Source organism: Suncus etruscus, chromosome 8 (assembly GCF_024139225.1).
Source record: "Suncus etruscus isolate mSunEtr1 chromosome 8, mSunEtr1.pri.cur, whole genome shotgun sequence".
Classification (NCBI taxonomy): domain Eukaryota; kingdom Metazoa; phylum Chordata; class Mammalia; order Eulipotyphla; family Soricidae; genus Suncus; species Suncus etruscus.
The window spans coordinates 41,864,629-41,889,535 of record NC_064855.1 but is presented as its reverse complement, the minus strand read 5'-3'; the positions used below and the strand labels follow the sequence as shown (position 1 = coordinate 41,889,535).

At 39.0% G+C, this 24,907-nt stretch overlaps 1 pseudogene; it reads right to left on the bottom strand.

Moving 5' to 3' along the window:
* LOC126015916 (ribosomal RNA processing protein 36 homolog) overlaps positions 1-24,569 on the bottom strand; it is a 42,135-nt pseudogene extending 17,566 nt beyond the window's left edge.
* Between the last annotated feature and the right edge of the window lie 338 nt (positions 24,570-24,907).

Sequence of the window (24,907 nt, the reverse complement as noted above, 5' to 3'; positions counted from 1 at the left end):
TCAGTTCGAATCCCGGCATCCCATATGGTTCCCGTGCCTGCCAGGAGCAATTTCTGAGCCTGGCACCAGGAATAACCCCTGAGCACTGCCGAGTGTGACCCAAAAACCACACATACACACACAAAAGAAAGCAAATCAAAATAATGAAGACACAAATTTTCAACATCTGTTTGTTCTATATATTACTGCTATGTTTTCATCTTTCTCTTATAAGCTCAAATACAACACTTAGATGTGATAGCCGATCAATAAATAATTTTTAATTACTTTGGGACTTCATATATTAAAAATTTATTTCATCTTTTAAAAAGTATTTCTTAGTTTTCCATTAGCATTAAAATGGAAACTGTATTAGGATAGCTTCACAAAGACAACAGTAAAATAGTTTCAAAGGTAAAGACTTCCATAGATATTCTATAAGATCTGATATGAGTTTTTTATATTCAACATGGCATCATTAAAATCCCTGTAATTTATAACGTATGATTGTTTTTGAGTACACATTTTGAGCACACACTAGACTCTGAGAACTGTGGACTGAGTAAAAGTGGAATAATTTAAAGTTATTTTGCTGATTCTTATTAGTGAATATAACTTTGAGGGAGAACATACCTGGTAATGTTCAGGAGTTACTACTAGATCTGCACTCAGGAATTACTCCTGGTAGTGCTGGGGGACCATAAAGGATGCCAAGGATTAAACTCAGGTTGGCTGTGTATAAAGCAAGCACCCTACCTACTGTCATAGAGAATATTCTTTATCAGAAAGAATACAAGAGCAATAAAAAGAAACAGCAATAAAAAATTTAAGTCTTCTACTAAATTCTGAAATGAAATGGTTTCCAGCTGTCAAATTATTTTCTGTAGAGGTATGAAGATATACCAGTTAGGTTCTATCTGTGCAAACATTGCAAATCAAAAGAAAACAGTGATATTTTTCATTGTTAAAATACTAATCTCTCTCTAACACAATACACCTCAAAACCTGTTAAATTCTGTTCAGGTTTTTACATGGGACATACCAAAAGGGTTTCTATTATTCAGTAACAATTATTTAGAAAATGCTTCTGGTGTATAGGCACAAAAAATAGAATTATAATGGCCTGAAATATAAGGGATATGGCAAGAGCAGCAGTATTACAAGGTTTCCTTTAGAATGACGAAGAAGCCACTGGCTGCTGTTTGTATACTACAATTAGTAAAAGACTGTTGTACAAGCTGGAGGCAGAAAAGCTGGTAAGTGAATGCATCAATACTGAATTCAGTCGGTGTTGCCTTCTAAATGTAAAGGCTCATTCAGTACAAACATTAGGAAAAGGCTAATGGAAGGGTTTCCTAGCCAGCTAGATTGAACACAACATGAAGTCCTCCCTTGGTATACACACTCAACAGTGTTTAATTCTACTTCTGGTTACCCAAATTTGCTCTTTAAAATAAAGAGAGCGGGTTTAAAGGGACAGGAGTGGGGGGTGGGAGAGGACTGTGAGTTTGCTTTGTTCTATAAACTTAGGTGACTGTAAAATGCAGCCATGGGGTTTTCTACTTTCTTTTCACTGACCAAATATTATCCTGGCAAAAGATATAAATAGGTAATTATAAGAGTTTAGACCCCTATTTGTTATTTTATTAATATAATTTTTATTTTGATCATAGTGGCTTACATATTGTTGACAATAATATTTTAGGTACATATTTACATAAAATCAGGGGGATTTCCATCACCAATTTGTCCTTTCTACACCTCCGTTTTTGTCCTCCCATATCCTCTTTCCTCACCCCTGGGGCTGCTAGAATATGTGGTCCCCTCTGTACCTAGCCTACTACCTAGTAGTCTTGCACCTGTTTGGTCTTGGTGCCTCCCTTATTTCCCCCTCTAACTGGGAGGCAGGACTAGCTAGTTCATGTTACGTGGTTTTGTTTGAAGAAGAGAGAAGTAATAAACTGGGTTAAAAGTTAATACGCAGAAAATGGGCGGAATCCTTCTAGAGGCTCTCATCATTGGTTTGAGAGATGAAGGAGAATAAGAAGGTGAAACACTCCACCAGTACAAAAAGAAGTGTCAAATATCCAGTGAGGACTCCAACAATAACAATAAGCGCCACAAAAAAAAAAAAAAAAGCCATGGTATTGAGATAAGAAATATGGCAGAGCACATAAGAAAAGAAGAGAAAAAAATAAGTATAAATGGGGACAACAACTTCAATAACCACACCAAAACAAAGAAATTGACCAAAAGTAGATAGGTAAGTAAAAAATAATAATAAATGAAGATAAAAAATAATATATAAAAATAAACAATGTTTTGTGCTTTTTGCTTTTTTCCCCCTCCTGCCCTGGCACAGTAAATATTGGGGTCATTCAAAAAGGAATTCACTTGGCCTAAGAGATATGGGGTTTTTCCACTCTTGAAGTATATTGTCAGGGGATTATATATAGACTCCTCTCAGGTTCACTTACTCTCCCCTTGGTGCTTTTGTGGTGTTTGGAAGACAGAATGTGTATTCTGCTTTCTGGGGATGTAGGGTCCTATATAAGTCTATTAGCCCGAGGTCTTCTAATTTTTCATTTAGAGCTCTTATTTCTTTGCTATTTTTCTGTTTGGTGGATCTGTCCAGTGGTGATAGTGGAGTATTGAGGTCACCTACTATTATCACATTTCCCTTCATGTGTTTCTCCAGGTTTATAAGCAGATGCCTCACATATTTTGCTGGCTCTATGTTAGGTGCATAGATATTGACCAGGGTTAGTACTTCTTGATCTAATGTTCCCCTGATCAGTAAGTAGTGACCCTCTTTGTCTCTGATCACTTTCTTGAGGTTGAATGGAATTTGGTCTGATATAAGAATGGCTGTCCCTGCTCTTTTTTGTTTTCCATTGACCTGAATAATTATTTTCCATCCTTTTATTCTAAGCCTGTGCTTATCCTGTAGTTGTAGGTGTGTTTCTTGCAGACAGCAGAAGTCTGGTTTATTTTTTATAATCCAGTTCTCTACTATGTGTCTTTTAATTGGAGAGTTTAGTTCGTTGACATTTAGAGAGATTATTGACAGAGATGACTGTTGTGCAGTTGTGTTGTGTAGGGTGGTTGTTGTTACAATTGGGAGTTTGGATTGTGTAATTCGTCTCTGAGTAGGTCATTTAAGATTGGCTTTGTTTGCACAAATAATTCAAGTTCATGGTTTTAGTCTGCCTTCCCATATGAATGATAGTTTTGCTGGGTATTGGACCCTGGGTTGGAAATTTCTTTCATTCAGTTGTTTAAACATGTCATTCCACTGTCTTCTAGCTTGTATTATTTCAAATGGGAGATCTGGTTTGATTCTTATGTTCCTTCCTTTGTACTTGAGGTTTTTTCCTTCCTTATTGCTTTAAGGAGTTCATCTTTCTCTTTGTTTTTTTTTTTTTTTTTTTTTTTTTTTTTGCCATTTGGATTACTATATGTCTTGGTGTTGGTTTATTAGGGTCTATTTTATTAGGGACTCTCTTCACTTCCTGGATTAGCATTGACATTTCTTTCCAGAGGGTAGGGAAGTTCTCTGCTATTATCCCCTGACTACTTGTTCTTCCCCTTTCCCTCCTTCCTCCCCTTCTGGTATACCCACAATTCTTAGATTGTTTTTTTTGTCCTTGTTCATTAGATACTGGACTTTTCCTTCCAGTGCTTTGCCTTTTATTTCTTTGTTGGTTTCTTGATCATTTTTTGTTTGCAGTTTTCCTTCGAGTTATTTAATGTGCTTCTCCAACTCTGTGTTTCTGCTCATAAGGCTTGTTACTTTGTCTTTTAATTCCTTCAATTCTTTTTGTATGGAATCTCTCATGTTCTTCAACATTTCTTTTTTAATTTGGCTGATTTGTTCATCCATAGATTTCTTATACTTGGTAGGTAGCGTTTCATTTCTTTTATCAATTCTTGCATTTCCTTTCTCATTGCTGCTTTTAGGTCACCTTCCCATGGATTTATGCCTTTTTGTGGATTTGGAAACTTGCTAGGGTTTGTCTCCATATCTCCAGATGTTAGGGTTCTCCTGATTTACCCATATTTCTTTGCATTTATTGGTGTACTTTGGAGTGCTGTGCCTTCTAAATTTAGCCTGTTTAGATCCCCTGTGGCATGGGGATGGGTCCCCTCCCTGAGGGTGGTTCTAGAGGGGCTGTTGGGTGAGCTCGCTGAGGTATGGCTCCTCTTGTGCTCTTTATGTGGCCTGATTCATTGCTTTGCCCTTTTGTTGTCAGCTAGTGCTGGTATTCTTCTGGCCACAATGGTGGAGGGCGCTGTTGAGTCTAGCTCTTTCTCTTTCTCCCCCACCTGCTACCTGGAGGTCAGCCTTCCTTCAGTGGGTCTGGTTAATTTCCTTCTCTTTATTCCTGTCAGCCGGTGCAGCTCTGCAACAATGGTTGCAGGTGCTGTTGAGCCTAGCTCTCTGTTCCTTTCCCTATCTGGGAGTCAATGAAGCTCCACCCACTCTGAGCTTCTGCAGAAAAATTCCCCCAGCCAAACCCACCCAGTAGCTGCTCTCAGCCCTTGGGGAGTCTCATGTCCACTCCGGGGCTCAGGGGGGAAGGCTGCTCTAGGTTACCCAAAGGTCCAGGTGGCAGGCCCAAGATCACCCAGTCTATTGGTCCCAGCCTGTCCCAGTGGCACAGAGTGGGTCTGGCTCAGGTGACTCTGACTGGCTACGTGCCAGGGAAATGCACTCCCCTGTCTAAGCTCTGGTCAGGTGGGGTGATCTCTGGGGACAGGAGAGTGAGGCGGTGGGAAAGGGGGTTTCTGCACACCCACGTGGAGTGGCCCCACGGGAATGCACTCACCCTGGGCACCGGCGCGGGGGGTCGTGGACACAGGGGTCCCTGCGTGCCCAGGTGGAGTGGCCTCTGGGCACTGCACTCACTCTGGTGACAGACACACAGGCTGGCGGGTGCGGAGGTCTCTGTGTACCCCCGTGGAGCGGCCCCAGGTGAATGCACTCACCCTGGGCACCGCACTATGCCAATTTTTTTAAGAAGACATACTATCAACGCTTTTCAGGCTCTTTCAGAAAATTTAAGAAACAGAAATACCCCCAAATAGTTTTTATAAAGTTAACATTACCCTGATACCAAAAGTAGACAGAGATGCCACAAAAAAGAAAATTACAGACCAGTATCCCTGATGAACACTGATACAAAGATTCTCAACAAAATCCTAAAATAGAATCCAACATCTAATACATTATGACCAAGTAAGTTTCATTTTAAAGATGCAAGGATGGTTTAACATTGGCAAATCAATCAACATAATATGCCATATGAGCTAAAGAAAAAACAAAAAACATATGATCATATCAATAGGTGCAGAAAAAAATTCAATGAGGTTCAATACCCATTCATGATAAACTCTCAACAAGATGGGAATGGAACAAACTTTTCTCAAAATAGTCAAGACCATCTACCACAAGCCAATAGCAAATATTATACTTAATGGGGAAAATCTGAAAGCCTTTTGTCTAAGATCTGGCACAAGGCAAGGCTGCCCCCTTTACGCACTCCTATTAAATATAGTATTGGAAGTACTTGTACTAGCAATTAGGCAATAAAAAGATATCAGGGGCATCTAGATAGGAAAGAAAGAAATCTCACTGCTTTCAGATGACATGCTACTATATTTAGAAAACCCTGAAGACTCTATCAAAATAGATTCAAAAAGCAAAGTGGTAGGCTACAAAATTAACACGCAAAAATCAATGGCCTTGTATACACAAATAATGATAGAGAAGAAACGGACATTAAATAAAATACCATGCACATTAGTGCTACAGAAACTCAAATACCTTAGAGTCAACTTCACTTTTCAAACAAGTGAAAGTAGAGATAAAAAATACGACTATCTTAAACTAAGAAGCTTCTGCACCTCAAAAGAAATAATGACTAGAATACAAAGGATATCCGCAGAATGGGGAAAACTATTCACCCATTACCCATCAGATAAGGAGCTAATCTCTAAGATATACAAGGTACTGATAGAAATTAAGAAGAATAAATCATCTAACCCCATTAAAAAGTGGGAAGAAGAAATGAACAATTTCTCAAAGAAGAAGTACAAACGGCCAAAAGGCACATAAAACGTGTTCTAATCATTAGTTCAATGCAAATCAGAACAACAATGATGTACTATCTCACTCCACAGAGACTGGCACACATCACAAAGAGCAAGAACAATCAATGTTAGAGGAGATGTGGGGAGAAAGTAACTCTCACTCACTGCTAGTAGAAATGCCATCCAGTTCAGCCTTTCTAGAAAACAACAGGGAAATTCTGCAAAAAACTGGAATTGAAGTCCCACATGATCCAGCTATATCACTCCTAGGGTTGTACCCTAGAAACACAAAAATACGATACAAAAATACCATATCCACATTTATATTCATTGCAGTGCAATTTACAACAGCCAGAATCTGGAAACAACCCAGATGCCCAATAACAGATGATTGGATAATGAAACTGTGATACATCTACACAATGGAATAGTATGCAGCCTTCAGGAAAAATGAAGTCATAAAATTTTCCTATACACAAATGGACATTGAAAGTATTATGCTAAGTAAAATAAGTCAGCAGAAGAGAGACACAGAATATCTCACTCATCTATGGGTTTTAAGATAATATAACACCCAGAGACAATAAAGATGAGGAATAGAAGGACCAGCCCATGATATGAAGCTTACCATAAATAATAGTGAGTGCAGTTAGAGAAATAAGTACACTTAGAATTATCATGAAAATGTTAATGAGAGACATATATGATTTTTCTATGCATTACATAGGCATGTATTATGTATGCTCTATTATGTATTACATAGGCAGGGGTGGATGAGGAGGGAGATTGGGGTTACTGGTTGTGGGAATGTTGCACTAGTAAAGGGGGTGTTCTTTTTTTAATAAACCAACTACAAACATATTTGTACTATGGTGCTTAAATAAAGATATTATCGAGAAAAAATGGAATATAGAACATTGGACTTGAATCCCAAAATAAAGGTTAGGGTTAATCAACCTCAATTATTTCTTCTGCAAGGTAAAATAATTCAACAATATTGGCCTAACTCACATTATGAGGTCCGTGAAAGAACAAGTACTGAGGGTTTAAAAAAGAACTGAAGGTATAATGAGTTAACTAGGGAGAAATAATAAATCAGTGATGTGAGTGAAGGAAAACAATAGAAAAGGAACTTTAAAGTGGTAAGTAGGTAGGAGGAGAAAGAGGGGCTATATATAACAAAATGAAAGACTGACATATATTATGTACAATATGTAACACTGACATATATTATGTACAATATGAATGAACATTAAACAGACATAGAGGTTGCCACCACACATATACTCATGCACACATACATAGATGGACACAGGATCAATGTCTAGGTTGCACTTCAAAAACTGACCCAGATGGAATGGGTCAAAGCATTTCAAAATATAAAAGATATGCCATGTGGAGATGCTTTCTAATTCCTAGGAGAAATCATCATTGAAGAAGGCAAAACTTGCTGAAAAGGCTTCATGTTTTAGAACATGCATAGAACATTCTTAAAACAATCATACTTTTTTTTTTTTTTTGGTTTTTGGGCCACACCCGTTTGACGCTCAGGGGTTACTCCTGGCTATGTGCTCAGAAATCGCCCCTGGCTTGGGTGGACCATATGGGACTCCGGGGGATCGAACTGCGGTCCTTCCTTGGCTAGTGCTTGCAAGGCAGACACCTTACCTCCAGCGCCACCTACCCGGCCCCAAAACAATCATACTTTTCAAATCTAGAATACTAATATAGTATTGAGCACTATAAAAGGAATCTACACCATGGAATATTGTATTACAGGTCTCTAGCATCCAGGTTCCTTTTTTGTAGGCAAACTGAGTACAGAGGCATATGATCTAGTGGAAAACTAGCGTGAATTTACACATGTTTTATGATATGCTTATTTTGTAAGAAGGAGTTATGGACTTGGCTATGCCAGGGATTGCTTTTTGCTCAACTAATTCTGGGTTTTTGCCAAGTGAAGGAAAAGGACTGTGCAAGGGTCTCAGAACACAGGCCAGAGTAGGACTGGCAGCAAGAGAGTAAGAGTAAGCACTGTTGCAAAGGCAGATTGTGCCTGGGCAAGAACTTGCAGGAGAAGCCAGTGGCCCAGACAGGAAAGGATCACTCTTGTCATCATTCAGTTGTCATCATTCATGTTATAACATGTGAAAAGGCAGATGGCCAACGTTAGAAGAGTGGTGTCAGAGGGTACAGTGGTGGACGTGTGATGACTAAGTTAGACTGTTCAGTGCCCGAGGAAGAATTCTAAAAATTCATAGGTTGGGCTGGGTAGATGCTCAAGGGCAGGAATACAGGCTCTGTATATAGGAAGCCCAGTTTCAATGTCTGGTACTAGATGATCCCTGAGCACTGTTAGGTGTAGCTCAACAACAACAATGACAACAACACAGTCATATAATACTTAACGGATATTTTCAAAAGCACTGATTTAATTTAATGGCCAATTAGGTCCTTCCTAGGAATCTTAGTGAAACATGGAAATTACAAGAGGAGCTGGTTGTGAGACTACCCCATCTCCAATTCTGGAAGGCTAAAGATGCTCTTCTTTCATTCTTTTTTTCCTATTTGATGCAAATGATCTTTATATGTTTATATATAAATTACTTTATTTAAAGACCATGTATTACTTAGTTGATAATAATACATTTGTTTCCAGTTAAGTGGGAGTTAAAGTATTTTTTTTAAAAAAAAAAGAAAGAAAAAGAAGGAAAAAAACTGTACAGTAACAAGAAAATTTGTGAAAATTATTGTATCTTGGAATGACCTCCTTAAGTCATTGTCAGAAGATTTATGCTCTTGGTGCTAGTTGATCTTTCTGTTGCTTCCTTTGTTTCTGAACAAACATTAGGTGACCTCAAATACATGTTGGCATCTAAATTGGTGTGTTCCTACTAGGATGACAGTATTTAAAAAGTTGGAGTTTTGTAACTATGAGTGTTCCCTGTGTGTGTTTTTCTACTGTCCTGTGTCCTGAACCTCTTGTGAGTGGGCTGAAAACGGCCCAGCAAAATTGCTCTCCGAGAGTAACCCAGGTGGGGCTGGAAAGCCAAAAAAGACTGTGTCCTCGAGAGAAAACTGGCTATCAGCAGTAAGTTGCAGAAAGGCAGGTTCCCTGTCTCTGACATCAGGCTGGAGAAATCTGCACCTGCCCAAGTGAGTTCCAACTGCGAGAGACTGTGAGTGTTGCCTGTGCATGTTTTTCTACTGTCCTGTGTCCTGAACGTCTCATGAATGGGTTGAAAAGGGCCCAGCAAAATTGCTCTCCTAGAGTTGCACAGGTTGGGCCTCAATTGTGCACTCTTTCTAATGAATGGACCCCACTGCAACACGCAAAAAAAAAAAATTACACTAGGATCTGTGCTGGATTTCTGAAGTCCAGCATATCTCTGTGGACTGTTTTCTCTACTGCATGATCAGGCCTAAGATTTGATCCTATGTGTGGCTTCATCCACAGAGGGCTCCTCTTTTGTGGAGGTGAGTTGATCAGCCCAGAAAAGGTGGAGCCAGAAGAGCGTGGCCGCACACATCATTTAGCCAAAAAATACCACCACAACATGTAGAAAAAAACCCACAATACAAGTGTGACAATGGGGAAACAACACAGGCCAGCACCAGGCTAGAGAATGAAGATGGCTACTCTGATGACTGGAAAACAGCCAACCAACTAGTCAATCTTTCAGAAATGGAGTTTAGAGAAGATATATAGAAAATGATCACAGAACTCAAAGAAAGCATAGATCGAGTTGCAAGAACACTAATAAGAACCAAGAAAATATGGAGACAGAAACCAGAAAACTCCAAATAGAAATAACAGATCAAATAACAGGTCTGAAAATCTCAGTAGACAAATTGACAGACAAAATGAATAAGCTCTCCATCAGGGTAACAGAAGCTGAAGATAGAATTAAAGAGCTGGAAGATGCAATGCATAACAACTCCATACAGCAGAAGAGATTGGAAAAAGGCCTTAAAGCAAATGATCAGACAATGGAAAAATTAGTCAAAGAATGTGAACAGATGAAAATAGAAGTCTATGATAAGCTCAACAGAAACAACTTAAGAATCATTGGAGTCCCAGAGACACAGGAAGAAATCTCCAGGAAGAATCAACGGTCAAGAACATCATTAAAGAGAAACTACCAGAGCTAAAGAATACATGCAATCAAATCCTGCATGCCCGAAGAGTACCAACTAAAAGAGACCCCAGAAAAAACACCCCAAGACACATCCTAGTCACAATGACGAATCCCACAGAAAGAGACAGAATTCTGAAAGCAGCAAGATCAAAAAGGGAAATTACATTCAAGGGAGAATCCTTGAGATTTACAGCAGATCTGTCACAAGAAACACTCAAAACCAAAAGACAGTGGTGGGACATAGTGACAAAACTCAATGAAATAAATGCTTTGCTTAGAATACTGCACCCAGCAAAACTCACTTTCAGGTTTGAAGGAAGAATACATGGCTTCACAGATAAACAACAGCTCAGAAACTTTACAGACTCAAAACCAGCCTTAAAAGAAAAACTGAAAGACATAATTTAAGACTGACCAACAGACACATCAAACTACGACACAAAAATGGCACTAAATCCCATGATAACTTTTTCTCTCAATGTCAATGGACTAAATGCACCAGTTAAGAGACACAGAGTGGCTAAATGGATCAAAAATCTCAATCCAACCTTCTGCTGCCTACAAGAAATGCACCTGAATAGTCAGAACAAAACATAAACTCAAAATACAAAGCAGGAAGAAAATCATCTAAGCAAACAACACCTATAAAAAAGCTGGAGTGGCCATACTAATATTAGAGGATGCAAACTTTATACTCAGGAAAGTTGTAAGGAACAAAGATGGACATTTTGTATTAATCAAGGGATATGTACAGGAGGAAGAAATCACTCTCCTAAACATTTATGCACCGAATGAGGGGCCAGCAAAATATTTAATACAATTGTTGACAAATCTGAAAAAGAATATCAATAACAACACAATAATTGTGGGAGACCTCAATATGGCTTTGTCAACACTGGATAGGTCAACCAGACTGAAACCCAACAAGAATATACTAGACCTGAAAAGAGAAATGGAAGAAACAGGCTAGAAGATATATATAGGAAACTCCACCCCCAGAAACCTGGATACACATTCTTTTCCAATGTACATGAGTCATTCTCCAGGATAGGCTACATGCTGGCATATAAAACATACCTCCATAATATCAAGAGGATAGAAATTTTTCAGGTTACCTTTGCTGACTACAAGGCTCTGAAATTATATGTGAACTCCAAAGGGACACAGAAGAAAACTTTAACAATTGGAAATTAAACAGCCTGCTACTGAACAATCAGTGGGTCCGAGATAAAGTCAAAGAGGAAATCAAAACTTTCCTGGAAACAAATGATAATAAAGACATATACTATCAGAACCTATGAGACACAGCAAAAATGGTACTGAGAGGAAAATTTATAGCTTTGCAAGCACACATCAGGAAGAAAGAAGGGACATACCTGAATAGCTCAATGATGCAGCTCATAGAATTAGAAAGTGCTGGCCTGCCTGTGTTTCTGAATCCCTGAAGGTTTCCTCAGAGGCCTAGGGAGCGCACCCCCAGAAAACTGCATTTTGAAGCTGCCCAGTAAGTACATTCTGGCTGTGGGGGTCACTGTCCAATAAGATGAGGTCTCTGGCCTGTGGAGGTTCTGCCCTGTTGTGCCTTTGTTCACTCTGAGAACTTCAAGGGAAACTTCTGTTACGCCTGTCTGCCTGTGTTTCTGATTTCCTGAAGGTTTCCTCAGAGGCCTAGGGAGTGCACCCTCAAAAAACTGCATTTTGAAGTTGCCCAGTAAGTATATTCTGGCTGCGGGGGGTGGGGGGGCGCTGTCCAATAAGCTGAGGTCTCTGGCCTTTGGAGGCTCTTCCCTGCTGTGCCTTTGTTCACTCTGAGGACTGTCAACTTTTTGGTTCACGGCACTCTTTCTAACCAATGAACCCCACCACAACACACAGGAAAAAACCACACTACAAGCATGACAATGGGGAAACCTCGCAGGAAAACACCATCCACAGAGAATGAAGACAAAAGCTCGGATGACCTAATAAATTCCAACCACCTAATTCACCTTTCAGATAAGGTGCTTAGAATAGAAATATGGAAGATGTTCATAGAACTCAAAAAAAGCATAGATTGATCTGAAGAGAACACAAAGACAGAAATCAGAAAACTCCAAACTGAAATAACAAATCTGAAAAACACGGTTCCTCAACTGAACCCTCAATGGATAGCATTGCCAACAGGGTATCAGCAGCTGAGGAGACAATCAGAGTACTGGAAGATGTGATGCAGAAAAACTCAACACAACAGAAGAAATTGGAAAAGAACCTTAAGACAAACAAACAGGCAATGGAAAAAATACTCAAGGAATGCGAATAGATGAAAATAGAAGTCTTTGATAAGCTCAACAGAAACAACATAAGAATCATTGGAGTCCCAGAAACCCAGGAAGGAGATATCCAGGAAGAATAAACTATCAAAGACATCATCAAAGAGATACTCCCAGAGTTAAAGACTGCATGCAATCAAATACTACATGCCCGAAGAGTACCAGCTAAAAGAGACCCAAAGAAAAACACCCCAAGACACATCCTCATTACAATGACAAATCCCATAGATAGAGATAGAATACTGAAAGCAGCAAGATCAAAAAGGGAAATTACATTAAAAAGAGAATCCCTAAGACTTACAGTAGACATGTCACAAGAAACTCTCAAGGCCAGAAGACAGTGGTGGGATATTGTGACAAGACTGAATGAAATGAATGCCTCACTGAGAATACTGCACCCAGCCTGACTCATGTTCAGGTTTGAAGGAAGGATACATAGCTTCATGGATAAACAACAGCTCAGAAACTTCACAGATGATAAACCAGCCTTAAAGGAAAAACTCACAGGTCTAATCTAAGACAAGAGAGACCAACAAACACAGCAAACTTATCTACAAAGATGACATTAAATCCTATGAAAATCATTTCCCTCAATGTCAATGGACTAAATTTATCAATTAAAAGACACAGAGTGGCAAAATGTGTCAAAAAGATAAATCCAAACTTCTGCTGCCTACAAGAAACACATCTGAATAGTCAGAACAAACATAGACTCAAAATCAAAGGCTGGAGGAAAATCATCCAAGAAAACAACACCCTCAAAAAAGCTGGGGTGGCCATATTAATATCTGATGACACCAACTTTATACTCAGAAAAGTGGTAAGGGACAAAGATGGATACTATGTATTAATCAAGGGATATGTGCAACAGGAGAATTCAGGCTATTATATATATATATATGCACCCAATGAGAGACCAGCAAATTATCTAATACAATTACTGACATATCTGAAAGAAGAAATTAATAACACAATAATTGTGGGAGACCTAAACACGGCCCTATCAATACTTGAAAGGTCAACCAGATTGAAACCCAAGAAAAACATACTAGCCCTGAAAAGAGTTATGGAAGAAAGAGGACTAGTAGATATATATAGGCTGCTCCATCCCAAAAAACCTGGATACACATTCTTTTCCAATGTACATGGGTCATTTCCAGAATAGACTACATGCTGACACATAAAACATACCTCCATAAAATCAAGAGGATAGAAATCTTGCAGGCTACCTTTGCTGACCACAAGGCTCTGAAATTAGATGTGAACTACAAAGCCACACCGAAGAAAAACTTTAACAATTGAAAATTAAACACCCAGCTACTGAACAACCAGTGGGTCTGAGATGAAATCAAAAAGAAAATCAAAACTTTCCTGGAAACAAATGATAACGAAGACACAAACTGCCAGAATCTATGGGACACAGCAAAAGCGGTCCTGAGAGAAAAAAAAATTTTTTTTTGCTTTTGGGCCACACCAGGTGTTGCTCAGTGGTTAATCCTGGCTATCTGCTCAGAAATAGCTCCTGGCAGGCACGGGGGACCATATGGGACACCGGGATTTGAACCAACCACCTTTGGTCCTGGATCAGCTGCTTGCAAGGCAAACGCCACTGTGCTATCTCTCCAGGCCCCCTGAGAGGAAAATTTATAGCTCTACAAGCACACATCAGGATGAAAGAAGGGGCATATCTGAATAACTTGATGATGCAGCTCAAAAAATTAGAAAATGACCAACAAAGGAAACCAAAAATAGAGAGACAGAAGGAAATAGCAAAGCTGAAAGCAGAAATCAATGAAGTGGAAAATCAAAAAACAATCCGAAAGATCAACGAAAGCAGAAGTTGGTTCTTTGAAAAAATAAACAAGATTGATAGACCATTGGCAAAACTCACAAAGAAAGAGAGAGAAATCTGGTAACCCATATTAGAAATTAAAAGGGGGAGATCACGACAGAAATTGCAGAGATACAAAGGGTAATTAGAGACTACTTTTAGAAACTTTATGCTAATAAACATGAGAACCTAGAAGAGATGAAAAAATTCTTGGACACTTAAAACCTTCCACGTTTAACTAAGGAGGATGTAGCATAACTAAACACCCCCATCACTACTGAGGAAATTGAAACTAATCAAATATCTGCCCAAAAAGTAAAGCCCAGGCCCAGATGAATTTCGTAATGAATTTTTTTAAATATTTTAAGAGAAGCTACTACCAATCCTAGCCAAGCTCTTCCACAAAATTGAAACTTAGACCCCCAGCTAACATCATGTATGAAGGTTAAATCCAAATGGATTTAAGACCTCGATATCAGCCCCCAAACCATAAGATATATAGCACAGCACATAGGCAAGACACTCCAGGACATTACAGGCATCTTCAAGGAGGAAACTGCACTCTCCAAGCAAGTGAAAGCAGAGATTAACAGATGGGAATATATTAAGCTGAGAAGCTTCTGCACCTCAAAAGAAATAGTGCCCAGGATACAAGAGCCACCCACTGAGTGGGAGAAACTATTCACCCAATATCCATCAGATAAGGGGCTAATCTCCAAAATATACAAGGCACTGACAGAACTTTACAAGAAAAAAGCATCTAATCCCATCAAAAAATGGGGAGAAGAAATGAACAGACACTTTGACAAAGAAGAAATACAAATGGCCAAAAGACACATGAAAAAGTGCTCCACATCACTAATCATCAGGGAGATGCAAATCAAAACAATGATGAGATACCACCTCACACCACAGAGAATGGCACACATCACAAAGAATGAGAATAAACAGTGTTGGCGGGGATGTGGAGAGAAAGGAACTCTTATCCACTGCTGGTGGGAATGCTGTCTAGTTCAACCTTTATGGAAAGCGATATGGAGATTCCTCCAAAAACTTGAAATCGAGCTCCCATATGATCCAGCTATACCACTCCTAGGAATATACCCTAGGAACACAAAAATACAATACAAAACCCCCTTCCTTACACCTATATTCATTGCAGCACTATTTACCATAGCAAGACTCTGGAAACAACCAAGATGCCCTTCAACAGACGAATGACTAAAGAAACTGTCGTACATATACACAATAGAATATTATGCAGCTGTCAGGAGAGATGAAGTCATGAAATTTTCCTATACATGGATGTACACGAAATCTATTATGCTGAGTGGAATAAGTCAGAGAGAGAGAGAGAGAGAGAGAGAGAGAGAGAGAGAGAGAGAGAGAGAGAGAAACGCAGAATGGTCTCACTCATCTATGGGTTTTAAGAAAAATGAAAGACATTCTTGCAATAATAATTTTCAGACACAAAAGAGAAAAGAGCTGGAAGTTCCAGCTCACCACAGGAAGCTCACCACAAAGAGTGATGAGTTTAGTTAGAGAAATAACTACATTTTGAACTGTCCTAATAATGAGAATGTATGAGGGAAATGGAGAGCTTGTTTAGAGTACAGGCAGGGTCGGGTGGGGAGGAGGGAGACTTGGGACATTGGTGATGGGAATGTTGCACTGGTGATGGGTGGTGTTCTTTACATGACTGAAATCCAAACACAATCATGTATGTAATCAAGGTGTTTAAATAAAAAAAAAAGAAAGAAAAAACGGGAACACACCCAAACAGCTTTTATGAAGCCAACATCACCTCGATACCAAAACCAGACAGAGATGCTGCCCCAAAAGAAAATTACAGACCAATATCTCTGATGAATGCTGATGCAAAGATCTTCAACAAAATCCTGACAAATAGGATCCAAAGCATCATCAAGAAGATCATACACTACGACCAAGTAGGTTTCATCCCAGGAATGCAAGGATGGTTTAACATCCGTAAATCTATCAATATCATACACAACATCAACAACATGAAAAATAAAAATCACATGATCATATCAAAAGATGCAGAATAAGCATTTGATAAGGTCCAACACCCATTCTTGATCAAAACTCTCAGCAAGATGGGAATGGAAGGAACCTTTCTCAATCTAGTTGAAGCCATCTACCACAAGCCAATGGCAAATATTATCCTCAATGAAGAAAAAATAAATCCTTTCCTCTAAATTCTGGTACAAGACAAGGCTGTCTGCTCTCACCAATCCTCTTCAACATAGTACTGGAAATTCTTGCTATAGCAATCAGGGAAGAAAAGATATCAAGGGAATCCAGATAAGAAAGGAAGAAGTCAAGCTCTCATTGTTTGCAGACAACATGATACTTTACTTAGAAAACCCTAAGGACTCTACCAAAAATCTTATAGAAACAATAGATTTATATAGCAAGGTGGCAGGCTACAAAATCAACCTACAGAAATCAATGGCCTTTTTATACACCAATAATGATAGGGAAGAGATGGAAGTCAGGAAGCAATGCCATTCACAATAGTGCCACACAAACTCAAATATCTTGGAGTGAACTTGACCAAAAACGTGAAGAACCTATACAAAGAAAACTATAAAGCCCTGCTCCAAGAAATAATAGAGGACACACGAAATGGAAACACATACCATGCTCATGGATTGGCAGGATTAACATAATTAAAAAGGCAATACTCCCCAAAGCATTATACAGATTTAATGCGATCCCCTTAAAAATTCCCATGACATTCTTCAAAGAAGTGGATCAAACACTTATGAAGTTCATCTGGAACAATAAACACCCTCGAATAGCTAAAGCACTCCTAGGGAAAAGGAAAATGAAAGGCATTACTTTCCCCAACTTTAAACTGTATTACTAAGAAATAGTTATCAAAACAGGATGGTATTGAAATAAAGACAGACCCTCAGATTAGTGGAATAGTCTTGAATACTGAGAAAATATTCCCCAGACATACAATCACGTAATCTTTAATAAAAAAGCAAGAAATCCTAAATGGAGCACAGAAAGCCTCTTCAACAAGTGGTGCTGGCACAACTGGCTAGCCACTTGCAAAAAAAGTGAACTTATACCCCCAGCTAACATCATGTATGAAGGTAAAATCCAAATGGTTTAAAGATCTTGATATCAGACCTGATACCATAAGGTATATAGAACAACACGTAGGTAAAACACTGTATGAAATTGAAACTAAAGGCATCTTCAAGGAGAAAACTGCACTCTCCAAACAACTGAAAGCAGAGATTAAATGATGGGAATATATTAAGCTGAGAAGCTTCTGCACCTCGAAGGAAATAGTGCCCAGGATACAAGAGCCACCCACTGAGTGGGAGAAACTATTCACCCAATAACCATCAGATAAAGGGCTACTTTCCAAAATATACAAGGCACTGACAGAACTTTATAATAAAAAACCTAATCCCATCAAAATTGGGGAAAAGAAATGGACAGACACTTTGATAAAGAAGAAATACAAGTGGCCAAAAGGCACATGAAAACATGGTCCACATCACTAATCACCAGGTAGATGCAAATCAAAACATCTATGAGGTACCATCTCACACCATAGAGGTTGGCACACATCAAAAAGAATGAGAACAATCAGTGCTGGCGGGGATATGGAGAGAAAGGAACTCTTATCCACTGCTGGTGGGAATGCCATCTAGTTCAACCTTTCTGGAAAGCGATATGAAGATTCCTCCAAACACTGGAAATTGAGCTCCCATATGATATAGCTATATTACTCCTAGGAATGTACCCTAGGTACACAAGAATACAATACAAAAATCCTTCCTTACACCTATATTCATTGCAGCACTATTTATCATAGTAAGACTCTGGAAACAACCAAGATGCCCTTGAGCAGATGAATGGCTAATTAAACTGTGGTACATATACACAATAGAATATTATGCAGCTGTCAGTAGAGAAGAAGTCATGAAATTTTCTTATACAAAGAAGTACATGGACTCTATTATGCTGAGTGAAATAAGTCAGAGAAAGAAAGACGCAGAATGGTCTCACTCATCTATGGGTTTTAAGAAAACTTAAAGACATTCTTGCAATAATTTTCAGAGACAAAAGAGAGGAGGGCTGGACATTACAGCCCACTTCATGAATCTCATCACAAAGAGTGATGAGTTTAGTTAGAGAAATAACTACATTGCCATCTATCCTAACATTGAGAGTATATGAGGGAAATAGAAACCTGTCTAGAGTACAGGTGGGGGTGGGGTGTAGAGGAGGGATATTTGGCACATTGGTGGTGGGAATGTTGCATTGATCATGGGGCATGTCCTCTTATATGACTGAAACCCAACCACAATTATGTTTGTAATCAAGATGTTTAAATAAAATATTATTTAAAAAATAAAAAAAGGGGCCAGATAGATAGAATGCAGAAGGACAGTGCTTCAAATCCTGGCATCCTATATTGTCCCCTGTGCCTGCCGGGGGCAATTTCTGAGCATAGAGCCAGGAGTAACCCCTGAGTGCAGCCGGTTGTGACCCAAAAACCAAACCGAAACACAACAAAACAAAACAAAAGTTGAAGTTTTATTGTAGTCATGTATGCGGTATGACCCAGGAATTTTAAGCACTGTGGCTAATACTCCATCTTTTTTATAATACCTTTATTTAAACATCTTGATTACAAATATGGTTGTGATTAAGTTTTAGTTATGTAAAGGATGCCCCCTTCACCAGTGCAACATTCCCACCACCAATGTCCCAAATCTCCCTCCATCCCACCCCACCCCCACCTGTACTCTAGACAGGCTTTCCAGTTTCCTCATTCATTCACATGGTTATTTCTATAACTGCACTCACCACTCTTTATGGTGAACTTCATGAAGTGAGCTGGAACTTCCAGCCCTCCTCTCATTGTCTCTGAGGATTGTTGCAAAAATGACTTTTATTTTTCTTAAAATCCATAGATGAGTGAGACTATTCTGCATCTCTCTCTCTCTCTCTCTCTCTCTCTCTCTCTCTCTCTCTCTCTCTCTCTCTCTCTCTCTCTCTCCCCTCTGACTTATTTCACTCAGCATGATAGATTCAATGTACATCCATGTATAGGAAAATTTCATAACTTCATCTCTCCTGAAGGCTGCATAATATTCCATTGTGTATATGTACCACAGTTTCTTTAGCCATTCGTCTGTTGAAGGGTATCTTGGTTGTTTCCAGAGGCTGGCTATTGTGAATAGTGCTGCAATAAATATAGGTGTGAGGAAGAGGTTTTTGTGTTGTATTCTTGTGTTCTTAGGGTATATCCCTAGGAGTGGAATAGCTGGGTCAAATGGGAACTCAATTTCCAGATTTTGGAGGAATCTCCATATTGCTTTCCATAGAGATTGGACTAGATGGCATTCCCACCAGCAGTGGATAATACTCCATCTTTTGTGGGCATGTTTGGCTGCTATGCTTTTGGGAAGTATGAGAATGCTGTGTGAGAGTGACAGCACTCACTCAAAAAAGATCCTGGTGATGTCAGCCCAAATACCAGAATACCTGGAGTTTTGATCAAATTGGTGTCTCTGCAGAGATCTGTAGTTGAATGTTTGAACAGGGTCATTGTCAAACATGTGATCATGTTTGATGGGTGCAGCTGGCATGGCTTCAGCATGGCAGAGACTTGGCCTGCCTTTCTACTGAGATTTTCAGTTTTCATCTGTGTGGCTGGTGTACCTATAATTTTTCATGGTTTTATGTTTCTTTTGAGAATAGATTGAGTATATAAAGCTATCCTCATAACTTACTTCAATCCCTGATTTCTCACTTTATAACTTATTTATATAACCTTCTTTTACACTTTAGTCTTTCTTACATTTAAGGCATAAGTTTTACAAACAGCACATAGTTATTTTTTTTTAAATCTAGTCTGACAGAATTGATATACCTATATCTATATATCTGGTTTTTTTTGGGCCACATGTGGTGGTGCTCAAGGGTTACTCCTGGCTCTGCACTCAGGAATCACTCCTAGCAGGCTTGGGGATCCATATAGAATGCCAGTGATCGAACCCAGGTCAGCCATATCCAAGGCAAATGCCTTACCTACTCTACTAGTGTTTTGACTCTCAGGATTGATATTTTAATTAAATTCTTTCCTTCTTTAACATTTATTAAATCATTTTTGTCTTTTTCTGTTTAAATGAAACATCTTGCTAGATATTCTTGGTTGACTACTTATTCCCATTCTTTCTGAGTTGTTTTCTACATATTCTTAATTTTACTCTCCTGTTGTAGATTTTTTCCTCTTTTCCTACTGATTATCCTAGCTATTATATCAGGCAACCTTGACTTTTTCAAGACTTATACAGACCATTATTATCATCACTTTCCAAAAAAGGGTGAAAAGTTTTTACAGTTTCTTTCTTCCTGCCAAAGACCCAATTGTCAATTAAATTATCAGTACATATTTTAAGGCAATCCAAGACATCATTATTATTATTTGGAGGGTTTATTTTAGGTGCTCAGGTCTTGTTGACCACTGGCTCTGCACTTAGGATTAGCACATCTGGTGAAACTTGGGAGGCCATCTGGGGGTATTGGCATGCAAGGCAAGCACCTTAGCAGCTTGCTAAATCCAAAGTATTATTATGACTGTTTATCTAACTAGTATTAATTTTGGGGGGGCACACCCGGTGATGTTCAGGGGTTACTCCTGGTTCTGCGCTCAGAAATTGCTCCTGACTTGTGGGACTATATGGGACGCTGGGGGATCAAACCACAGTTCGTCCTAGGTCAGCCGCATGAAAGGCAAATGCCCACCGCTCCAGCCCCCTAGCTAGTATTACTTTATTTAGAGCCATCAGTTAATATATTCACACCTTCCAGTGCTCTTCACTTCTTGTCTGAGATAATTCCTTCTTACCAGAGATATAATTTCCTTTCACTCTATAGAACATACTTTAGTTTGAATGTGCTGAGAACAGACTTTTGCAGGACTTCTTGGAAATATTTTTAGTTTAGTATTTGAAGATTATTTTATGTTGGTTATATGGTGCTAGATTATGAATTATTCTTTTTAACATATTAAAAAATAGGATTTTTCATCTTTGGCTTTGTGATACTTTTTTTATTTGTGATACTTTTGAACATAGTTTACCTTTGTTCCCATTCTTGTTTCTTTTAAGATTTTTTTTTATCTTTTGCATTTTAAACACTTTTACTAATATAAGCCTGAATTTGTTTTCTTTTGTATTCCTTCTGCTTGTGGTTTTTCTCGAATCTGTGATTTGATGTTATAGTCAATTTAAAATACATCTTAACATATTGTCTCTCCTCTATGATTTCCCTCTTCATCATCTGGGTTTCTATTTACACATGTTTTATGATATGCTAATTTTGTAAGAAGGGGTTCGGAACTTGGCTATGTCAGTGCTTGCTTTTTGCTCTGTGATCAAGATCACTTCTGGACTGTATTGTATGGCAGTTGGGCTTGGACACACCCTTGGACACCCCAACTGTAATGATTATTGAACCTGGACATGCTCCTTGGACATGTTCCCTGTCATGCTGAGTTTAAAAAGATAAACTTGTATTGTTGTTGGGGGCGGGGGGCCACTAGGATAGTGGCCAAAGCAGGCCTGCTGGTCTGCAGAAGGCCAGAGATAAATCATCAGAGAAATGCTGCCTGCTTTGAATTTACACCCTTTTCTTTCTTCTTTGAACCCAGGCCTCCCTCGGCCACCTCTGGCTAGTGACTTTCCATTTAACTCTCTCTCTCTCTCTCTGAAATTCCCCCCTCTCAGTTCTGGGATGTTGGCATCCCTGTGGGCACAAGGCCCCACCCGGCATCTGGGCCCCATGGACCTTTGAGAGTCTTATAGCACCAGGCCCTGGCAGCCTTAGAAATCTGTAGCCTGCAGCCCTGCAGTCCTGGCAGCTTTGGGACACTACACTGTATGTGGTGCCAGGGATGGAATCAGGGTTATTCACATTCAAAGAAAGTGCTTTATTCCCTGTGCTATCATACACACATACATGTAATGGTATTTTTGGCAATACCTAGCTGTGCTCAGGGCTTATACCTGGGTTCAAACTTTGTGATTATTTTTGGCTGGTTTAGAGTGATCATATCATATAGTGTGCTGTGTACTGAACCTATTCAGCTCTAGGCAAGGTAAGCCCCTTGTCCACTGTACTACCTCTCCAGCTTCAATGCATATTTTAAATCTTAACTGTTTATGTTCTTATCTGCTTATGTTTCATGTTTTTTTTGTATTTTCTAAGCCTGCAATAATTTCTTCTAATATCATAATCAAGCTTTTTACAGTGAATTGCTGTTTTCAAAATATTGTCATTTCCAATTTGCTCAGGATCAAATTGAAGTGCAGAGCAATGAAAAGTGTATTTTATTTTAAATTTAATAACACATAGCAATAATTACTACAGATAATATTCATTATATTTCCCACATCTCAACATCTCAAAGATCAGTCTTAAAAGTAAAGAGCAGAAAACAAGGCTTCCAATACTTTACACAAGCCTTTGTTCTGATCAGCAGATCCATCTGGTGTATGTTAGAAGACATGTGGGAGGCCTCTGGGTCTTCACACCACTTTTCGTATTGGGGCTGTCACACTGGTTCTGGAAATTAGTGCTGCTAAAGCAGCCAGACCATGCCTGCTAGACACATCTAATGGGGTATTGATTTAGTCCTTATTGTAGTCACCTGCCTCTCTCATCCTTGGCTTCTATGCCTTACCTGATAATCCTCCAATAAATGCCTTCTCCACATGAGCTAACCAGAGAGGTTTTAGTTGATTGCAACTTAAAATCACAAGTAATACAGTGACCAAGTGGTTAAGAAGTCAAGGTGTTTATGCTGAAGATTCAGTTAAGAGAGGCTGGTGCTTCAGAATGAGAAATCCAGAGTGATTCACATTCCTGCCATGGGTGCTGCAGAGGAAGCTGAATATGTCTCCACATACTCATTAAATTGCATGCTATTTTCCCAGAAAAGTAAAATAATAATTTAGGTCTTTCTGTAGGCTTAAAAAGACTCATTAGTGAGAGAATAATGAGAAACAAATTAGGGTGAGAACAATGCGCAGGATGTAGCTGCTGTAAATGGAGGCTGGGTCTATGCCTTGGCCTGTCTTGGCTGCCTTTGTGTCGGGAGAGTCTGATCCAAGGGCCTGATCAGCCTTGAAGGAGGTGAAGGTGGAGATCCTCACTTCATTCTAGTTCCTCTTTGGACAAGATTTTGTACACATCTTCTCCAATAACTTTGTGAAGATCAGTGCTTTGGGGAAGAAGGTACTGGCAGCTCCTGATCTGATCCTAGATCAGATTCTGACCCGATCCCTGACCCAGATCCTCGCCTGTATCATAAGCAACCTGGTGATTATACAAAGGGGTTAAACTTAGGTCTCTTGCCTGGAAGATCAAATACATTTGAGATGTGTCTAGGCATCAATCCTGCCTCTCCATCTAGACTGAGTTCCAGGACTCAGGATCAAGTCCTCATGTCACATACCTGTGCACACAATGATGTTGTTGCAACAATTGTTGCAATTTTGGCAGTGATGTTCTTGACTGTTTATTTCTTCTTTTAGCTCACTCTTACTCCTCAGTTGCAAGGTAGATGGACTCAAATGGAAAAGGTTATATAGAATCATAACATTGTTTCCAGTCAGAAGTTCTGGTGTCAGTGGTAAGAACAAGATGGGGATTTTCCAGGTGGATCTTTTTCCAGGCCAGTTCTTGACTTGAGTTTCCAACTTAAATTTTAAATTTTGTCTGGGTGATGGTGTGTAGATTGATAATATACTTTGAAAATTTCATCTATTTGAATATCTTTGTCCTAAATAGAACCAATGCAATCTTTGTTCTCCCTCCTACATTCCCAGGTTCACATAACCTGGGCTAGAGGAATGTGCATGTAGACACATACCTCCTTATAGGTTCTCTGCATTGGTGCTTGCCAAGCTTGCTATTAAGAGCATAACTTGGATCAAATTGCTCCTCCTTCATAGGGAGTTCTTCTCCAGGTTTTTTTTTTTATAATAGTCTGAGCAGACCTGCAGAGTATTCTCTTTCTCTTCCTATTTCTCTTCTCTTACCTCCTTGCTCCTCACTCTCAGCCATAATGGCGACATTTTCCATCCCTGTTTCTTTTCCTAGTGTACCCAGGCCCTTCTCCAGGCCATCCTGTGTTGCATTCTTTCTCATGATCATTCTAGTCTCAAAAATCACCTTCTATATGAACACCCTATCCAATAAACCATTCCATCCTCTATCATTTGTTCAGTTCTGTTAATCTTTTTATTCACTTTATTATCTTACAACATTTATCTTTTCCTAAGCCATTCACATATTTATACCTAGAATAATGCTTGGTGCCTATCTGTTACTTTATAAAGTTCTACAAATGAATGAATATAAGAACTAGTAAAGAAAAATTTTAATACCTAAAGACATATTTGGAAAAATAAGTGAGAATTTTTATCCTATATTAAAATAACTTATGTTAACTGTAAAACTGTAATTTAAATTAATAAAGGAATGAACATACC